A 21,819-nucleotide genomic window follows, 5' to 3' on the forward strand; every position below is an offset into this window, starting at 1 on the left:
AGCACAGCAGAGAGTAAAACCGAATCCAGCAGAGTCTCGGTCTGCAGCAGAGGCACAGGTACGTGCTGCTTTCCAGGAACATGCAGGAGCTGACAAGCTCTGTTCTTGAGCAAACAGGAAATTCACTCTGAAACGCAGGTTGTGCAAGGGACCAAAAATATCTATAGATTAGTTCCCTCCTCACAGTGGATTTCTGTTTGTTTTTCTGCAAAGTTGAAATATTTTGCCCCTATGTATTTCAGCCAACATAAAGCAAGTATTGATTTCAAAATGGCATTTGGATTTTGAAAGCTTGCTTTTAAAAGGATTAAGTGGACCACAAAGTGAAAGAAATTCTAATTTCAAATTGAGCCCAATCATATAGTTATGGGCAAGCCAAATACATGCTTCTTGTTCTCTTTTAGCAGACAAGATGGGTCTTCATGCACACAACTTTTCCCATGTCTCTTCCACCCCCTGTTCCTGTGGCACTGATCAGGTTATGCCACTGGTGTCATGACTTTTCACCATTCAGGCATATCTTGTCGCAGGAACTGGCAGCGAGATGGACATTTTGGGATGTCACCAGCCTGGATTTAAATGGCTCCCCTTTAATGGCCTGTGTGAAATGGGGGGGTGGATTCCCTTCAGTTTCTGCATGTGCCTGCTGTAGAAACTGGCTGCCTTTTGTTCCCAAAGCTTTGTGGGCCTAAAGCAGCAGTGTCCTTCAGACTCATGGCTGAGCAGGTGCATGAGGGTTCTCTGTGGCATGTTTAAGGCTGGCTTTTGGGTCTTCATGGTCATGAGCACAGGATCTTGGGGAATTGTTAAGCAGTGCTTGATTAGCAGGGAACAATGTTTGACAGCCTTTCTTCCCTGTGTGTTGAGCCCATTTTAGAGGTGAATAGAGCTGCCGTGCAGTCCTGGGCTCCAGGCTGTGCAGATGAGAGGTGGGAGGGAGGGGGCGCTAGAAGCAATTCAGAGACTGCCTGGAAGTCAAGGACCCTCTTGGGCGCAATGCCTTGTCCACCCCATTCCTTGTTTCCACCCTACCAGAGGTGTTCGCCCACCAGGGCACTGCAAGGGGGCTTTGCTGCAGCTGGGCACCTTGGTCCTGCAAGCAGAGGGGACAGCAGCAAGCACCTAGATGCTGTAGTACTCTTTGGGTGCCCATCTTGTGAGGAACTGCGCTGTCTGAAGCTCCACTAAGTGTTGATTTTGATGGATATCAGCACCTGTCAGGAATGATTGTGTGTAGTATTATGTCTCTGAAGCATTTGTAGCAGGAATGAACATGTTTTTGAGACCATAAATCAAATCTGCAACTTCATTGGATGGCAAGAGAAATCAGCCTTTCAAGTGACGCCCGGTCATAACCTGCTCCTCTTTGCTGGCCTGATCTCGCTCACATCTGTGAATTCAGCCCCCTTCTGCTGCCATACCATGTGTAAATTCCAGTACAGACACTTATATCTTGCAAGCTTAGCACCTCTAATTTGGTGGCAGTACTTTGCATAAGCCTTTTGAGTTTGGTGTCTTAATATTGTATTCTTGGTAAACCTAATATTTGTAAGGAGGATGCAAAAGATCAAATGAATATGAAGTAACAAGAAGTCAAAAACACGTCTTCCCTTATTTTCTTTCCTGTTTGCATAAGGATTATTTATTGTGTTTGCCTTGATTCCAGCCTCTTAATTTTTCCAAACAGATGCAGCTGATTGATTAATGGCATTTCGTGTTTAAAGTCAGAAGTGTCAGCAAGACTCTTGCACGCCTGTGTCATTCTCTCCTAGAACAATAGGTTCGGCTGAGAAGCAGGGACCTGTGCCAAGTATTCTTGAGGATAGGAGGTCATGTGCCACTTTTCTGCTAGGAGACAGATATATATAAGGACAAGGGGAGGCAGGAGTTTGGGGGGTTGGAGGGCTAACTCTGTTCTAATAATAGGTGGATCACATGGTGGCTAAGTCACCTACAACACGGCTTAGTTGGTGGAGGTGAATCAAAGTGCTGGGAATTAAGGACATTTCTTCGACTATCCTGTGACATACAAAAATAGGCCAAGGGAAATACATATGTGATGAAGAAAGAATTGACTCTGTAGGCCAAAACTCCTCAGAGGAACAGCGGGACTTCAGTTCTCTCACCTCCTTTTATGATTTCTCTTCTCTTACTTTCTAATAACCCTGCATGCAAAAATAGCATACAGGTGATGTGGGTTCTCACCTAATATGTAATAGTATATATTTGTGTATGGGCCAGAGCCCCAGCTGTTGGAAACAGAGATAGCTTGACTGATGCCAATTACTCCAGGCGGGATCTGTCCCTATCTGCTCAGACTGGTGTGAGAACTGGGTAAAGAGTTGCAAATGGGGAATTACGTACCCATGCACCACATTGGAAACCTATTGCGTATTCTAATGTCAGTAATAGAAAGCATCTACATTTGCAGATCAAAATGAAACTGGCATAGGCTTTCCTTTGACAGCTGTTTCAAATAGACAGCTCATCACGTTATAATTCTTTCCCAGTATACGCTTAGAAACATGTAAAACACCAACAAGCCCGAGACCCTATTGTTCTCATCTGCACGTTCCGAGCGTTGTGTGTAAATGTATCTCAGGCCTGGAAGGGCAGATTCCTAGATACTGAAGTCAGAGACCAGGCTTTGCTATTTATTGTCAATGGCATTAATCAACAAGTGGGGAGTCCCTTTTGTTTCCCTGACCTTATGTGTGTTTTCTGTAGCCAGCTTCACAGGCTAGGCTTCACAGGAAACTTCCTCTGAAACTATAAGCCACTAGAGGCCTCCTGAATACTTGAATTGATTTTGCTTCCAGGAAGATGTAGTCTCCTAAAAAGTACATCAGGCTCACAGAAGAAAACGGTTCCCGGTTTGCCAAGCCAGGCTGACACAGAGCCTAGCGAGGGTGAGAGCAAGATAGCACAGCTGAAATAAAGAACAGAAATGCACTTGAAATTCAGCTCCTAAAATACAGCCCATGTAATATTGAGTCACGGTGAATTACTCATTTCTATTTAGCCTTTATCTGTTGCAACCTGATTAGACAGAGAAACTACATTCCTTTATTCAGGCATGAGGCCAATATTCATATTAGTCATTTTTGGCCAAAATAAATTCTACAAACTTTGGTCAAAATGCTTAATCCAATAACGCAAATGTAGGGGCTCTTTAAATAAACCATCCCACTGCAATCTCTCTGTTTATTTTTCGTTTGCATCCTCACACATTCTTTCTCTCTTCCTGTAGCTCTTTTTTTCTGTCGCACCAGCCTCATTTGTGTTTACCTCTTTTGCATAAGCATCCACTGCGAAACCCCCGTGGATATGAGAGATACTTCGATGACACAGTTGACGCTTCCTCTCTGAGCTATGCCAGGTTCGCCCATTGATCCAGGAGCACGTTCCTGTTCATTAATGCAAGGTCACCCCTAATTCCCTCCTTCTGCTCTTTACCTCCCAGCCCTCAGGGGGACAGACACTTGGAGGAGAAACCGTTTGCTTTCTGTGTCAAGAAGCTGGTTGGTAGCTCGCTGCTAATTACTTTGGCTACAATAATTCTTAACCCGATTACAGCGATACAAATTAAAGCACTCTTGGCGAAGGGTAGCTAAATCCACATGTCAGGCACCAGAGCCTCGGTTTATTTAGGGACATCACATTTCTTCTGATCTTGTTACCCAGTTTTCCATCTTCTTTGGGTAATCCTGAGTAAATCTTCCTGCAGTGGAAATCAGCACCATACACATAGCCCCAGATTTTTAGAGAGGCCTTTGAACTTGCCTCGTGAGGTTCCTCCTGCAGCCCTTTGGGGCGGTCAGGTCTTCCTGCCCAAAAGGATCAAGAACAACGAGGGATTTTGAGAGCTCCCAGGGACACAGGGCCTGATTTTCAGAGGTGTTGCCTGCAGCCTATCCACAAAATCATCCCCTGCAATGTGGCTCAACACCGGCCCACCAAAGGAACTTGCTCTTGCTAAAAATAGAGGTCTACGTACTTGTACAGCCTTTGGCCTTTGCTTATGCAAATCAGATGGTCGTCGGCTAGCCTTGTTTCCAGTATCTTGCAGGGAAAAAGATTGTTCAGCTTTCTGCATTCCTTGAAAAAAGTGGTGCTTTTTATAAAATGTGAGTTGAGATGCAGAAAAAAATATCCTTAACAAACTGACACCACCTTCTATAGACAAACAGCATTTTTATGCATCCATTTTTAAGCTATTGTGAGGACCCTTTTAATTCAGTTTGTTAGTGAGACCATGCTGGCGGGTAGGAAGTTGGACTTCTGTCTGATCAGTTAAGCTGGGCCAGTGAAGCTGAATTTCTCAACTTCTATAGCCACCTGCTATAATCTATGAAACACTTCAGCTACAATAATGTTTCCAGAATAACATTTCCAACATGCTGTGAATAACGCACTGATGGCTGCATAAGCTCCTTAGAGGGAAGGAAAGTAACAAGAATAAAGAGAAACCTGGGAATAGATATCATTTTCTTACTTCTTTGAACCTGGTATATATCAAGCTAAACTCTCCGCAAGTCAAAACTATATAAATATTGAGTAAAGACTGCATGATTTAACATTTAGTTCATGTTACATAATTATTAGCCTCTGGCACCCTCTTATTAATTTGTAAAGCCACTAACGTGAACATATTGTACCAGATAACAATATTGCCAGGCATTTTATTTAGTAGGTGTATTCCACTGCAGCATCTTTTCAGAAAACTTCAGCTGTGCTACATTGCGACAACCAGAACGTACTTTTTCTTTACAATAAGGTACCACGGTACAGTACAGTCAATCTCAGTTTGCTTAGCCATGACTTAGCCTCCCCTGTTGTAGTTTCACATATCTTCCGTGAAATTGCACACTGCGATTCACACGGAATTACACAAACGCAGGAATGTTTTGCAGGATGGTTTGAAATGGCAAGGTAGTGCAGAGTAACCTTACGCTTAGGTTTTTCATTGAGTATTACACAGTTCTGGACATCTTCCATGGATTCATATGCATTTTCAGACAGAATGCTCTATGAGCATTATATGCATTTTCTGAACCAGAACTCTCGGGTAAATTAAAGCTTCCCCCCAGATAAGGTTGAGCTTGACATGATAGAAAGGTACCCACTGCCTTGGTAAGAGCACATGGTTATGTCTTATAAATGTCAGGGCTATTTTAGCCCTTTGTAAACTTCCTGACTTGTTCTCCACACATTGCTCTTTCCAGATGTTAGGAGTGGAACTGAAAAGCTGAGGCCAAAATCTGTAAACTGTGTTTGAAGAATTAGATCTGTACAAACTCATACCTAAGTCACGTTCAAGGGGGGAAAAAACAGAATCCTGTTTTTCTGTGCAGCTGCTCTGCTCTCTGAAACAAGGCTTCAGACACCTCTGGGGACAGGTGACTCTTGTTTGCATATGTAGACATTGGCTTTAAGCTTCTAACCTTAGATGTTCGAGATATTCGACTCAGCGCCCCATCCGCTCCGCACTGGAGCTCCCAGGACATATTCCCGTGGGCATTTGGCCCCAGCCTCAGTGTGGCCTTGTCCACGTTTTACTTCTGTTGTTTCTGCCTGACTCCTGGCTCCACGTGCTCCTGAAAGGAAGGTGATTTACAAATGTGGGATGTGATGATGCTAGCGATTCCTTATGACCTTGCAAAAGCCAGCAAGCCCCTGGGCAGACCACTGTCCGTCCCCTAAAGGAGAGGTGAGGGAGGTTGCATATTCCACTCCTGTCTCGCTGAGTTCATCCATCCAACTTCTTTTCTTTTTTTTTTTTTTTTTTTTTCCTCCTGTCCCTTTTTGTTTGGTTTGACCTTGGTCACTGATGACAAGGCTGCTTTTCCTGCCAAACCAATCAATAAGCTAAACAGAGAGAAGATGAGTATTTAGAATATGGGAAGCCAAACTCAAACACAGATAGGTTATCAGCCTAGCCCAGAGCAGACTTCTAAGCAAATATTTCATTAACAAATTTTTCATGGCAACTTGCATGTTTAAAAAAAAAGCAACAACAACAGGAGAGGGAACAGTAAAGGGGATAAAGTGAAAGGACTGGGCTGGAGCCACCGGGCTTAGCTGTTGCATTGCTGTCTTTGGTTACCAGTACTTTCCACGACATGCTGCAGCTCCCTAGAGAAATGGTAAGCAGGAAGGGTGAAGACCTTGCACAAATGGGGCTTTGAAAGCCCGCTCTGTGCTGCTGCACCTTGTGCTCTCCTCTCCAAAAAGCCAGGCAGGGACAGGCTTGGGGCGGGTGCTTAACCGTGCCATATGTTTATGGTGGAGCGACATTCTGGGCACAGCCTGAAGTTTATAACTGTTTAATCCTTGGACCTCTGGCAAGGGTTGTATACATTTTGTGTTAACAAACAGGAGCCCGAGCCAGTTGTATCATTAAGTTCCCGGTTAGCTTAGTGACCTGTAGAAAATATATTTGTAATATTGCAAAACCTTGTGAAAACATATCCAAAGATCTCACTTCAGTGCCACTCTCACCCCTTGCATGTGAGACCCAGTTTTTTGATGCATTACTGCCCTCCATTTAAACCAATAAACACAAATTAATGCGTCTTGTGCAGATCAGGATATTTTACAGCGTTCTTAGCATAGATTAACAAACCCTCACTTTCATATGTCATAGGAACGAGGAACGAAGGCTTAACCATTTTTTGTCTTGACAGCTATTTTAAAAGGTTGACTGAAGGGCAGAGAAGTTGCTAAATAACTTTTCAAATATCGTAGAGGAGAAAAATATAGGTCACTAAGCAATAAACTCTCTACATCCTTCTGGCTAAGGAAGAGAGTCTGAATCTCCATCCACCTTTTACTAAAATGAGACCAAAATCCAAATCCAACATAAAGCATTACAGCTTTAAGTACTGAAAATATTTATTATTTTTATACCAGTAATCCAATAGCATAATCTCAAGAACATCAGTGCTCCAGGAATGTCTAGAAACACAATGGATTTGCCTTTATTCCTTTATCCAGATGTTTCTATAAAATACTCTGGATACTAGGAATCTGCAGGGGAATTAAAGATTTATTTTTAATACTTGAAAAACTTGAATTTCTAATAACTATGATCCTTTAAAATGTTTTAACTGCAGATGCAACATGCTTTGACTCTTTGATGAGCTTTCCCTGTATCTTTTAGCTTACTTTCCAGTAATGGACAAATGTTTCTCACGGGCAGCTGCAAGACAGTCATAGGACACAGGCATTTTAGTGATAGCTACAAATGTGAGAATTAAACTATGTGTTGGCTTTGATTCAGAAGTTTATCCTTATTCAGCACAACTGATTAGATGTGGTCTGTACAGCTCTGTGTAGGTACACCTGAGTGAGGGAAAGAATCACCAGCATGCTAAGTAATATCTGTGTGTGGCTAATTAATCTAAATTAATGCTGCAATAGCCAGCCCTGCTTACGGAGAACTAACTTTCATTTAGTTGTTGCAAGGTAAAAGGTTTTCGCCTAATGTGTCACAGTCTGCAATGATGTAATTTCACTTCATTTCTGAAAGAGATTCATACTTTTCTTTTGCATCAGTGGGAATACTGTTTCTGAGTCTTTTATGCTTGTACTCACTCCATGTTTACCTGGTGCAATTATTAATGTAGCCCCCCATGTGCAATGAACACCACAATCCTTTTCAGGAGCTGAGTAGTAGATGTTGAAACACTAATTTTTGTTGTTTCTAAAGCACCATGGATTTAATGACTTGTTTAATAACAAGACAGGAGCAATAATCATGCAGGATTTTAGGTGCAGACATCTGTAAAGCTATTGCATTCCTAACAGCAGGTCAGAAACTGATTCTCTAAGGAAATCCAATATAGAAATTTCACTGTATGTCAATATCCAATTTCATTTTGGAGTTGTCTGTCATTTGTCTGCTCCTAAAATTCTTTAATAAAAGTGGAGCACTAGCTAGTATTACATGTAACCGTTCTCAAATACTGTTAGATTTCTAGATCTGACCATGAAGTTAAAGAGACATCTTTAATGTAAACAGTTTGAGCTGGGGAATCAAATCTTCATGTCATTTCTTCTACTTAGGTTATGAATTTAAAATTAGTTTGGGTTACTCAGGTTCACTGTTTCTTTTTAATGGCCACTTAGAAGTGGGCTACCTTTTTTTCTTTTCATTTTTTTTTCTCTCTCTCTTTTATATTTATATATGTATATATATATTTAAACAAAAGAGAAAAATCATGATGAGAACACTCCCAAAGAAATGGTGATTTTCATTTTCAGAGTTGTGCTCTGGCTGCAGCCATGGACTTGCTGCTGGAACTGCTGACTGAAATGCTCTGTTTTCTTAAAAGATATATTAGTGGCTCTCAGTAGTTTCTTATGGCCTTAAAATCTATGAATCCACTGGTTAGCCAGGTCTTTTGCAAAAGGAGAACAATTTGACAAGGAGTGGGGAAAAATAAATAAGCATAAAGGAAACTGTGATTGTAAAACCACAGATGCCAACAACAGAACATCGAGAACATGATACTGTTTTCATGGTCCAGTTCCTGCTACCTCACAATTTTCCTTGATGAATTTGGAAACTACTGTGTACGTCTGTTCCCCTGTTCTGAAAATGGTGATAAGAAGGCTAACGCAGTTGTGATGTCTGGATAAACCAGATCTGAGCAAAACAGGGATGCCCTTTGCTTGCAGATTCTCCTGAAAAGTTTCTGTGCCTAGACTGTGTCTGTGCCTTTCTGATGTACGTTGTATTAATTATATTAAATACTTTTTTATTATGGGAGAGAGATGCCTTACCATCATCTGCAACAGCAAATATGAACACTGTCCTAAAGATCTAAGGTTTAAGATTGTAAGTTGCTTACAGTCCAGCAATGGCTCCTCACGTCAGCATGTTGTGGTATTGCTTACATTGACCAGTTAAAGGTGATGTTCTACCGCAACACGGTCCTAGGAGTGTGTGTTTAAGGGCTGGGGTGGTGATGCTAGTACTTTGCACTGCCGCCTCCTCTACCCCTGGGGCAGAGAAGAAAGAGGGCAGCCAGCAGCAGTGAAAGCTGCTCACCACAAGAAGACACCAAGCTTCTCTGTTTTCAAGGTGGAGGAAGCCAAAGGCAGACAACTGAATCTTCCCACTTTTCTCCCAGCCTACGAGAAGACAGTATGGCAAATGCCCAGCTGATATGATGAGCGTGCCTCCTACATTCACTTCACAGTGCTTCTGTTCAAAATTCAATAAATTGTCAAATCTGAGTCTGCCCACAGACCACACAGTGAATTAGGAATGCTCCTTGTGTAGCACTGACTTGATCTCATCTTACACATACCCCAAAGCAATAGCTAGGGGAAAATGCTGTGAAGCATTTTTTCCTTTGTTAGTGCCCTTAGGGCTCAATCGGAACTTTGTTAGAGACAAAAAAGAACAGCTAGGAAAAATGGTGAATTTCTGCATGCCATAAGGTCTGGAGGAAGTTCCACTGTCATCTTCTGCTTCTGTTGTTAGGGCTGTGCAGATGTGACACAGTCCAGCTTTGCTAACCATGCTCAAGTCAAATGTGACCCATATTGCATCTCTCTCAACAACCTCCTGCCATTTGGCTCTTACTTTGTTCCCAGGACACCAGCTGAAGATTATGTATTTTTCAGTACACTTCTTAAGCTGATAGTAGGATTCTAGTTCTATGCCAGACTCTTGTTTACATTTTATCTATCTCATCACTCAACCTACTCATTGCTGAATTACATGTTCCACACCCAGCTGAATCGAGAGTGAGCCCTTTGGGGTGAGGACTGTGTTCTTTCTTGCATTAATGTACGAATGGCCTTAATCTGTGGCTGAAGTTCCCAGGAAAGAGCTACTATAAAGTAATATATAAAATCATTTGGAATAGCTGCAGTGTGATGGAAATTCTAGGAAAAAATGGTAGATGGCTTTCAGAAAATTATCCCTTATGAAAAATCTGATTTACTTGGTAATATACTACACTATGAATCTTAATGAAAGCTTGCATGAAATGTTGTCATTTTATATTATTAGCTGTATCTATTTCTGTATGTATGAGAATGTTTCAAGACATTGACCACAAGGGGCAGATTTATGTCTCAGAATTCAAAGATTCAGAATTTCTTTAAAGGCTGAGAATTTGATTTTGGAATAAAAAAATATTTCTGTATAATATTCTCATGTGGAATTTTCTGAGGGATATTAAAGAAAAGGATAATAAGAAGGAAGGAGATAGGCGTTATGCTGAAGCTGAAAATTCAGGTTTTACTGTGCCATCTTCCATAAGAAATGAAGTAAAAATGTCTGTGGAGTAAAAAAAAATATATATAATAAGTTACTGGTCTTGCAAAGATGTTTGTGTGGGATGAACTTTATTTGCTCTGAGCCATTTTACTGAACTCCCAGTAAATCAGGTCTGTATATCTGTACGGGATGACAGCCTTAACATGTGTTTACAAGAGCTAGGATATTGATACTCCCTGTGCTCTGTGTCCAGCTATAAAGCATATAACATTCTCATTACGGGTTTATTTTGTGTCTGTATTATATGAATAGGTGCTAATGAGAATGGGCCCTCAATGTTAATTCTGACTCAGCAGAGTGCCTGTAACAGACTGTGACTTTCTCTTCTGTCCCCTCTTTGGGTAAGAAAGCAAGATATTTCAGCCCTTTCAGATGGAAAACCGATTAGTATGTGGCACATCGCAGTGCTGACTGCTGACTGGAATGTGTGGCAGAAGCTATGCTCCCTTGTTCCTTGTTCATGAGCATTTCCTTGCTGGGGAGTGCAGTAGGTGAGTGGCTCACCCTCTCCTCTCAGGCCAGAGTTGGTCTCCAGACAGGGCCTGGTGATGGGATGGTGGTGGTGAAAGATGTCTTAGGCCTCAGAGGGGTTGTGAAAGCCACGGCTGTGTATCTAAAAAGAAAAACGGTGTCTATTATATTGGAAAATACTTAATAAAAATTAAATCTCTTTTGTGGTAGCGAGTCCACTGATCTCATGCAAAGGAACTGCAGGAAATGGGTGGCACTTTTTCGCTACAGGCCCTCATCAGGAGGCCGTGGATATTCACCTCTGAGTGAATCAGCACCCCTGAGTGCTGGATTTTGTACATGGAGGCTGGGGGCGATGAGAGGATCATGGCCTACTGAGGCACCCTGGGCTGTGTGGGGAAGTTCGCATCTGCTGCCTCTTGCAGCAGTTCCCAGCCAAAACATCTGCTTTCAATGGGAGCGAGTGGAGATAAAAAGGTAGATTCATAATCAGGCCTGTTTCATTTTCTGCCCTGGATGTCTGGAAAGCACTGCTAAAAATCATGCAGACCCAAAGACATCTGTAAAAGTCCTTTAAATGACTTCCCATTGCAGCTCTAAGACAGGGTGATCTAAATTACCTCAGGACAGGTAGAAGGTCACCCTGGCTCAGCAAACTTGCTTTTGCTTCACTTTGCTGGTGCAAACAAGGCACCGAGCTGTCCATCTGGCTCTTGATGTGGTTGGTTTCATATCGCCTGCTTGTCCACCTCCTCAGATGCAAAGGGAGTACAGCGGCATCAGGAAGAGCAGCGCAGAGATGTGCTGCAGACTCACGGCCCTCCCGTGGCAGAAGGGCCCTCAGCCCACGAGGTGTTTCTGCTTCCAGTTTGATCTCTGTTGATCAGAGCCTGGAAAAGGCATGAAATTGGCTGAGAGCTCAGCACATCCAGGATAGCTTGGTCACAGCAGTGTGGATCATCATCATGTTTTCCTTTTGGGCTTGCAACCAGTTCCCTTTGAAAAGCACACTGCTGGTTTTGTGCAAGTTTTCCAAACTTTCAGAGTGGGTTTTGGGAGTCTGTGGGAGGGGCTGACTGAAAAGTAATGGAGAGGACAAGACCATTGATGAGAAACTGAAAATGTGCAGAACTGAAATTAATATATGCCCAAGGGCCATCTGATATGCAGGCTTGAAAGAAATACATTCACACTGTGATGAACAAGCCCCCCCTCAAAGTAATCAAGGGTAAGAAAGAGGCATATGTGAGGTATTAAACATCAAGTACAGGGGAAGACCAGAAAGATTACAAAGTGAAGTTCAGAAAGTATTAAAATGATAAGAAAAGTAAAGGTCGAGAATGAAAAAAAAGATTGTGCAGGAGGCTGAGAAAAAATAATGACTTTTTTCAAGTACACAAGGAAAAAGAGGTCTGTGGAAGACAGAAGGGCCTTTAAGACATGGCAGAGAAAAATTATTGAAAGGAAAGGTAGATATTGCTTAAAATATTCAATGCATTTCTTGCTCTCGTGCTCTGAAAAGAAGATAGTGGTGGCAGGCACAGGTGTCAGAAGCAAGCATAAATTTCCCTGGGGAGGAGAAAGAAACACTGAAGGAAATCAGGATCATGCCAGAACAGGTTATTAAGAAATTAGAATATCTGAAGACTTGCAAAATGACTTGTTCAGATGGGAGTCAGTCTGGTTTCTGTAGGAAAAGTCAAGAAAGGCAGGATAACACACTTAAGGCTCTGTTTGTATGAGAGTACATGGCTAAAGACATACTACTGATTTCTAGATGGTGTGAATTGGGATGACTCTGGAATACATGGGATAGTTTTGGTGCCATACTGTTTGTCAGCTTGCTGTGGACTACATCAAGTGTTCATAGACCAGGAAAAAAAAAAAAAAAGAATCAACATATTATGATGGAATTTAACTTCTTAAAGCAGTAGTTCTGTTCTGAGAAGTATGGACTCTAACAAACTGGACTTCAATTGTTTGGCAGGGTCCTTAGTCCTGCAGCCTTCTGGTGAAGCAGCCTGCAGTTCAATAGCAGATTTGTTTAAATTAAATTTATATAAAAGTTTACTCAATTAAGTACCTAAATGAATAAAACAATTGGTATTATTTATTTTGATATTGAAATCAATTTAATTGATGCTATTTTCCTGACGTTCGCTCCCTACTCAGTTCAATGTTGTAGTGAGAATGCAGAACTGCATTGTAGGAGTTGCCATGGGGAAGCTGAAGACTTTGGCAATTGGGTAGGGGACAGTTGGAGCTTTTGGCACCTGGGAAGGCATGGGAGGCAGTTTGGGACTGTGGAGTAAATGCATTGGCTGTAGGCTTCTGCTGAAATGATCATCAGTGGAATCATTAATAATGTTGGAATTTAAATTGTCAATTTTTTTTCAGCACTAACACACTATTGAAGGGGATGGGGGCTGTCCACACTTCTCAAAGCTATAGTTTCAAGCTATCTACAATGTCAGACAAATACTGGTTTATGGTCCATTAATATGTTCAAGGTTATCGTCACAAGCATGGCAGTCAGCAAGATAACATGAAAGTTTTGCTTCAGAAACACAGTTGTACAATAAGGGAAAGATGCTTTGGCATATTCCTCAGTACCAGCATCACAGGAGATTCAGCTGGTAGTTCAAAACTGTATCTAGGAAGGATTCAGAAAATTGCATGTCTATGGGTATGATTGATTTTAGTAGCTGGAAGACAATAAAATCATAAATCAGAGTCTGAGTGGGAATGAAAAGACCGAGACTTTTGCTATTACTTTGGATACTGCAGAACTGAAGTGCATGGAAGCGATAATCTTCTGGAATTTTTAGGGGAAGTCACAAGACACTGACTGAAGGAAGGCTGGCTACAACTGATCTGATCCTCAAGAAACCTTTTTGATCTAGCACCATGCAAAAAGTGGCTTCTTAGGTCCATAGGCAGGCTTGGATATGAAGTACATCAGTGGATAAAGAGGTGGTGTGGGTATAAAAAAAAAACGTTTGCAGATGGACACGATTCAGAGTAGAGTGTGAAATGGAACAATAATCTGTGCTAGGTTGCATTTTCCTTACTTGATAGGATTTGATGAAGAAATTTGCAGATGTGGTCTGGTTTCAAAGCTAAGTGGGGAAGGTGGGAAAGAGGGGGTAGGTAGCATAAGAAAGAGGAAATGGGGCATGGGGGCAGAGAAAATGACAAGCAATGATGTGCTAATCAGTAAGGAAGAAATAACCAGGATGTTACAAAGATTGTTCCCAAGCTTTTAAAAATGTAGCATGGAGAAATTGTGGTCATAGCCTTTTTCTTCATCCAGATGATTTATTTTACCTGATGTTAAGAAGAATGATTTGAGAAATATCTCTGCTGGAAGGAGACAAGTCAGGGAGGTCTCAAAATAGACAGGAAGCGATAAGACCGAGTTCTCCATGCTGGAGAAAACCAGAGCGTCAGCTGGGCCACTGGCAAATGCAAGACAGCAGTTTGAGTGGTTGTGGTAAGGATACTAACACAGAGATATGCAAAAGTTCCTCAATGTTTGTGTATCTTCACTATAAAAATTTCATGGTTATTTTCTTTGGGTTTCTTCAGTTTTTAAATTGGTTTAAAATGTGCTTCTGTCTAGCCTTTAGAGAATACAGTTGTAGTTATATGACAGAAAGCATTCATTATTTCAATATTTATCCATTATATTACAATAATGCTACAGATGGAATACATCATTTTTGCATGGTTACCGTCCAGAATTTAAAAAAAAATCAAGATATTTGAACTAATATTCGGAAAAAGAAATAAACTGAAGCTTCTGGTTTTGCTGGCACTTGCAAGGAACATGTATCTGTGTTGTCCCTATCTCTGGGGCTCAGGAATTCTTCTTCGGGGAGTGCCATCCTCTTAGCAAAACGTCATCCATCACCTCTGCGTGCTGACAGCTCTGGCTATCGTCTTCAAGATGGGCACGTAAGAATGCTAAGATAATGTCCCTGTGTATTCAGAAGTAGGACAGCGTAGTAATCTGATCTGTGACAGATTCAGTGTCAAATGTTCTGAGCCTGGACAAATTCATTATGGGGCTTGGAGCTTGCCGGAGCCCTGTGCGTGTCGGAAGAATGACTCACTTCAATTAAGATTGTGCATACAGCGTTCGGAAGCTGGAGCCTAAAAAAGGTCTCCTGTGTTCCTCCGTGGCGCCTGTTCCCTTGGTTTCTGAGCTGGTTTCTGAGCTTGTGTAAACTGGTGGGATGTTGGTGAGGTTAGCAGAGCTATGCTCCTTTTCAGCAGCTGAATGCCATGGATATGTTCTTTCTGTTTCCTATTAAAAAATGTTTTTGCTTAAAATATAACAAAGCAGATACATAAAAATAGTGCCCTTTTGCTCATTATAAGACAATTAGTGTATGTGCAAAATTGTAGGATGACCAGTTAGGTCTCGTGTGGCTGGATCCCTGCTGATGCTTTCAGCACCCAGCACAGCTGTGGGAGAGCAAATGGGGCTCTCCTGGGCCTCCGAGTCAGCACAGCTCCCAGGAAGGTCCCAGCAGTAGAAGCCCTACAACTGCTGAGGCTTTTAATGGCAGAGAGATCTTCAGGTCCTAGGATGAAAGGGCAGAGTTGGCTGATAGGAAAATCATCTTTGGGTCTGCAAACAGAAGAAAAGCTCCTATGGAAGGCACACAGTGAGAAAAAAATAAACGGAATGCCTCTTTGCTATTTACATTGCTCCTTTGCAGAAGGCTAGATGCGATTTATTAAGCAAAAACTAATACATCTATTTTTGTGTCCTAATATTGTTCAGATACCAGTTGCTATTCCTAACATTGCTGAGTAATATTTTGACTTGGCTCCAGGGCTAACAAATAGCTGCTTTACGATTCTGGTATGCCATATCTTGAAATCTGTTACGACTGTTGCTGCTGGCTGGGCAATATACGCTCATTAACGTGTGCGCTAACGATGGCTGTGGCACATGCACTGCAGGGGCTGCTCTGAGCAGTGAAGTAGGGCTGGAGGTGGGGAAAGGGCTGGGCAAACACCTGTCCCATCCCTGCCGGGGCAGAGTAGCCTGGGCTCCCCGTGTGGATGTCACAGTCCTGCCCTGAGGCTGTGGAGAGCTGGAGAAAAAAAAAAAGCTTTGAAAGGTTATTGCCCTAAGCCTCCCCAACACATAGGGCAGCTGGTAGAGGAGATATTCCTCTTGAAAATTTTGTTGCAAGCTGCTTTAAACTTCAAAATGGGATTTTTTTTTTTGAGTTTATAACAAAATCACTTTTTAAATGATAAAGAGCATTTCCCTTTAGTTACAAAACACTATAATGAAATAAGTGAAAAAAAATCTTTTCAAAAATTTTCTTTTCTCTTTTTTTTTTTCTTTTTTTTTTTTTTTCTTTTTTTTCTCTCCTTTTCAGATGCTTTGCAATAATGAATACTTTCGGTTGACTCAAAACTGCATTTCTCAGTGAACAAATTAATTACTTGAAAAATGCTGTCCACTTCAAAATGAGCTGAAGTAGATGTGAAATATTGTTAGGAGCACAAATAATTTGGTGCTCCTTGACCTGTGAGGCTGTTCAGGATACTATCAATAGAGTCCTAAGTATTCCTGTCTCATTACGAAGACTAAGGGACTATCTTTTGGTATTGGGGATAAGTATTAGAGGGATACTGGGAAGCTGCTAGGCTGTTTAACATCTGTCTTACAAATAAGCTTCATATGCTCTCTTTCTAATTTCTTCTCATTTAATTTGCAGAAATAATCAAGAAAGAACATTTGCTGTCTTTGGACCAAATCTTGAGGCCTTACTCAGGCAAATGCCAGCTTAATAATTAGTGATCTCTCCAGCAGGAGGAACATCCGACCGACTGCAGGGCACGAACAGCTCGACATGGTTTGTGCTGTAGTTCTGCCGCCCATTGCTCTGAACACACGGGGACCTAGCTGGGTGAAAAAACACTCGAAAGGAATCTAGGCTCTCGCTTATTGCGTTTTAATAGGGTTCCTGCAAGTAGTAATTGAAGAAGCGTTTTTTTTTTTTTTTTTTATTCCAGAGATGATTACGCAATGCCATGATATAATGGGCTTTTCGCATTTAAAAAGATTGCTCATGCCCAGACCAGCCTGAGCAGGCTCGCAGATATTAAACAGGGTGAATGTCCTGTTACCTCTAAGGTACCCACGAGCCTTTCTTGTCTCCGGTGTTTTCTTTGTTCCATGCTCTGGCCTGCGTTTGGAGGATGTGCCTGGCCCTGGCTGTAGCAGACAGGCTGATTCAGGAAACTTCAACACAAAAGGATGCCAGGGCTCTAAATCCATTAGATAAATAAAACAAAAGGCTAAGCAAAGAAAACGCGTTCGGAAGTAGAGAAGAACGGACACTGCTTGCACATGTTGTCTGCTAACTTGAAACAACATGAAGAAAGAAACTATGAAAAGAAATTCTTCTCTCTTTCCTGCTCGTGCTCTTTTAATTATCCTGTCTCTTGTGTAGCTGTTGTTCTTACAAATGCTTTTACTGATGTTCAAGAAATGTCCCTGAGCTCCTTCTAGCTTTTGTAAATTCACCTTTGCCCTTATTTGTGTCTTTGCACTCTTTCCCTTTGTTTTCTCACTCCATCTCCTCCACTTACCTTTTATTTTCTCCCTCCCACTCTTTTATTAAGCTTCAACCAATACCAGGAAACAAAACTTTTTTTTTTTTCTAAGAAGCAGAGCTCGCTCTGATTGCCGCCACATATGGATGTCTTCCTTTCAGGAGGTTTGCTTGGCCAGGTGAACATCTGTTACTCAGTGGTCTTATGAATAAACAGCAATAATTCTGACAGAGCGAGCTTAAGACGACAGCTTAACTACTTGCACGCACCAAGTTAATCGTTCTTTCTTATCTGACTCCCCCTCCTGGATTTGCACACACGCACGCACACGCTCTCCTTAGCTGTTAGACCTAGTTTCACTTTGGGATAGAAATCTGCCTGTCTCTCCTCTGCTTTAAATGAAACTTTTGTTTAAAACGCTTTTTTTTTTTTTTTTTTTTTTTTTTTCCCTCTTCTTTTTCTTTTTTCTTTAATTGTTAGGCATAAAGGTTTGATGCAAGGGAGATTTGCAGTGACCCACATGTCCTCTCTCTTTATTGCCTGGCTGTGTGGTCCCTCCCCAGCCCCACCAGTGTGGTCCCTGCACTGGGACAGCCCCTTGGTGGTGCAAAGGGGACCCTCCCTGTCCCCTCTGCCCTGTGCTGTGGTGACTGCCACCCCTCCTGCCTGCTGGTGGCCCTGCTGGTGTTTGCTGCCTTTCCTGGGAAAAATCATTCACACGGTGACTCTGAACAAGTCACGGAGGGACTGACAAAGGACTTTCAGGACGATGCACCCAGGTATTACCTATGCACATCTTTCCAGGCAGGTGAAGGCTCACTTCCATCACTGAAATCTGTCCAGCATAAAGAAAACAAACTTTATTTGTTCTTTCATTTATCATTCCCACTTGCTGCTGGGGGAAGGCACTGGACTCACAACTTGGAACAGCCAGAGGTAGGGCAGCAGGGTATGTAGTGAAGATCAAGAAGTGGGTCCCTGGAAAATGAAGTGTGCTTTCTGGTATTGAGGCTAGTGATACTCAGTGGTCTCTAGGTAACACAAACCTGAGCAGGCAGCATGTCACTGACCCCTTTAGTGTGAACTGTGCACAAAGCCAAGGCCCTGGCTCTCAACTGGGGTGGCTTTGCAGAGCTCGATATTGCCAATAATGACTGTAAATGGCACAAACTCATCCTGCTGCTGGGAGAGAGAAGGTGGTACAGGAACCTCCCACTTCTCAGCAGGTCTGCTGCTTGTTCCTGCTCTGCAAAAGACTCCTTGAATCAGACATGCCTGAGCCTTGCATCAGGTGAGGTACAACTGAGACAATTAAGGGGGGAATAGGAGTTACTTTTAATTCAGGAAACAGGCGTGCAGAAATAAAATGCAGTTAAAAGATGCCAACACAGGAGCGTCCTTTTCTTTTGAAGCCTGGGAGTGGAAGCGGCAGGGAGAGCAGACAGCAAAAGGCAAGAGAGTGCAAGGCACCGAGCAGGACGCAAAGTGAACAGGACGAGAGAGGTGACAAGTTGTCACTTTCGCTTGCGTCGGCCAGGGAGGAAGCGCGCGGACAGCCCCACGCGGCACACTTGATGTATCTCAAGGCATGACAATATGGCTCTGTTTGTTCTGGTTTGGGGGAAGGGGGGCTATTTGTTTTCTTAAGACTATTAAGTCCTTCTAAGTACCACTATCGGCATCCTATGATTGAAAGTGACAAACAGAAGCAACCCTATTTAAAAACTGCCACTTCGAATTAGTGGAAGTATCAGCTTAAGTTTTACAATATTTTACTGCTCCATTTTTGCACTCTTTTACATAAGGACGGCCAAATAAATATCCTGGTGACTCGTCTTTGCCAGAATTCCTCCCCATGCTCCCGCCCCATTAACTGCTGCCTTATGAACGCCGCGCTAAACAGAAAGTGACAGCAGCTGACAGAGCAGCCAGGGCCAAATTATCAAATGTCTGAAGTTGCGCCCGCGCAGCCGTGCCCAGGCTCGCCGTCTCACAAGCGGAGCAGAAAGCAAGCTGCACGCAGGCAGGTGCTTCTTCTTGCAGGACCCCCCTCCCCGGCCAGGCATGCCTCTAGCTAGGAGAGAGAGGTACCTGCAGGTCCCTGGTGTTAGGAGCACAGGCTTTAGACATGGTGAGGCGTTCGCCATAAAGAAGGAAAGGGTTTTTACACTCTTTAGCTTTAGGCTGTGAATTTAGTGCCTAAACCATGAGGTTTGACTGCCCAAACTGTCAACAGGGATTAAAAGAGGCTTCCAAGCTGTAGCATTCAGACAGCCCAAGTTAGGCGCTCTGAATTGCTTCTGAGCATCTATAGTCTGTAGGTATCCAGCCTGATTGCTTAAATTTGGCCTGTCCAAGGCCCTGGTGGCTTCCCCCTGACCCCAGCCCGGCAGTGGGACAGCTGCAGCTCCAGGTCCTGTCGGCCCTGGTGGCACTGTCACCCGCAGGACATCAGCCCTGGTACACGAGGTACAAGCACTCTTGGGCTGTGTCGGAGCAGTGCAGTGAGAAAAAAGCTCAAGTTGCCACCTCGGCTCTCCCCTTGGCTTCAGTGATGGCTGGGAGTCACATTACAAACTTCTGCCTCGTCCTGCCTAACAGGAAATATCCATTTCTCATCATTTGTGTGCTCCCCCCAGGATCCGCTGCTATTTTGGTAGTGCAGAGGGCATTGCGGCTGGGCTGGGGGGTGACCTCGGGCAGGAGGAGGACTCGGCCCCAGGCTTTGGTGGGCTCCGTGTCTGGGAGGAAGGAGGGGAAGCAGGGAGCCATGGGGACTTGCCTTTGCTTCAGGGCCCTGTCCCATGGGCACAGCGGGGTGCATGAGTCCGAGCACGCTGGTGTCACTGCCTGCGTCTAGCAGGGGCTGGTGAGAAGCGATGGGGTGCACGGGCAGAGGCCAAGGTGCAGTGCGAGTCTGAAGCCTGTACACAGAAGCCTTCCTGGTTCTTTGAAGGGAGTGAGGGATTTTGGCTTTCAAAACAAAGCTGCGTTTGCAATCTTTGATCTTTCTTTTCTATTCTTTGTTTTTCATAAGGAAAGACGCAGACAAAATAACGCAGACAAAGCAGGTTATTTGTAAGCCAGCTTGAGTACCCATTAAATCTTAAAGGCTTTATTATTCCGACTTTCAATACCAACGCACAAATAGCTTTTCTTTTTTTCCCATGGATCTTCCATATGGCCAGATGAACAGGCTGGCTGCATGGTGAGCAGCAAAAAGAACAGCTGACATATAGTTTGCAACCACACTGCAACATCTGGGCAGAGTTTGGTCAACTGCATGCCTGATAATAGTTTTTACATTCAGGCAGAGAGATCCTTTTTTATGGGATCATGTAAAGTAGCAGAGAAAATATTAATGTCAACTTTGAACTGTGCAATGATAGTGTGTTGTAGCAGCAAAGCAGCCAAGCCTGTGTGCTGTGATACACAGAGCTCTGAATTGGGGGTAAGAAATTAGTCCTATCTCATGGTCTTTCAGTACCTTTCTGTGGGATCTTAAGCAAATCATTTTATCTTGCTTTCTGTCTTCTCTTTCACCTCTTCCCACTACCATTTTATTTTATTTTCTCCCCTTTTCCTTGCTACTTAGTCTGTAAACTCCTCCAGAAGCAGTTGATTGGCATCACACTGACACGCACAATCATGGCCCAAAAAGGCATTTATGCCTCACTGGTCAGAGCATATAGTTTTCTCTTTGCTATTCATTGCTGCAGATGGCATGAAAAAGATACCTTGGGTTGTAACTTGTGAAGGTCAAGAAAAGAAATTGCCAGAGGTCAGTAGTGTAGCACTTCTGGTGGGACTGCTGCAAGAATATGGGGCCACATGGAAAGGAGAAAAAATACATGAGGAATTTCCTCAGAGGAAGCACAGACGGAGTCACACATACATGTATACCTGTGTGCTAATACAGAGAAAAGAAAAATACAGCAACCTCTTCTCTTCCATCCAGAGGCAGCCAAACCACAGTGGCAAATGTCATGGGAAGTGCTCGCTTTCAGTCCACGTGCTCTCAGTTCAGCGGCAATGAAGACTTGCAGTGTACCCGCTGTGTAACCTGCGAAGGTGAGCTTGCCATTTCCCCTCGCTTTTATAAAATCTGAGGACAGCTGGTGCAAGCAGTCATTTCTCAGGGGCTGTTTCCCAGTTTGCTGCTGCTCGCACCTGGTCGGCTGGAGGGGCACCCCGCCGCACCACAGCTCCCTTTCGAAACGTGGTCTTGCAGCCCAAGCTGAATCAGCATTCAGCTCTGCTGGCTTGCTCCATATGCTGTGTGAACGGCATCCCCGCGCAGCAACTCCTGGCCAGGTATGGAGCCCGGAGCCCAGGGAGGCTTTCTGCAGAGGACAGGAGGATGCCAGGGAGACAGCACTCCCCCGTCTGTGCTCCCTGGGCCAGGATCCACAGATCCTGGCTCCCCTCTGCCTCTTCTCGCATTTGGCCCAATGTTTTGTCCTCAT

At 43.3% G+C, this 21,819-nt stretch overlaps 1 long non-coding RNA gene across 5 annotated transcripts in view; it reads left to right on the forward strand.

Annotated features, from left to right (window-relative positions):
* The window catches only part of LOC137853528 (uncharacterized), a 174,785-nt gene that overhangs the window by 109,798 nt on the left and 43,168 nt on the right, over positions 1-21,819 (forward strand). For 4 of the 5 annotated variants that reach the window (XR_011094549.1, XR_011094548.1, XR_011094547.1 and 1 more), the window contains 2 exons: positions 16,513-16,650; positions 21,312-21,424. This is a non-coding gene — a long non-coding RNA (uncharacterized lncRNA). Of the gene's footprint in view, positions 1-6,057; positions 6,147-16,512; positions 16,651-21,311; positions 21,425-21,819 lie in introns of those variants that run through there. The other variant, XR_011094552.1, reaches the window with a different exon arrangement.

The sequence above is a fragment of the Anas acuta genome, chromosome 3, assembly GCF_963932015.1.
Source record: "Anas acuta chromosome 3, bAnaAcu1.1, whole genome shotgun sequence".
Classification (NCBI taxonomy): Eukaryota; Metazoa; Chordata; class Aves; order Anseriformes; family Anatidae; genus Anas; species Anas acuta.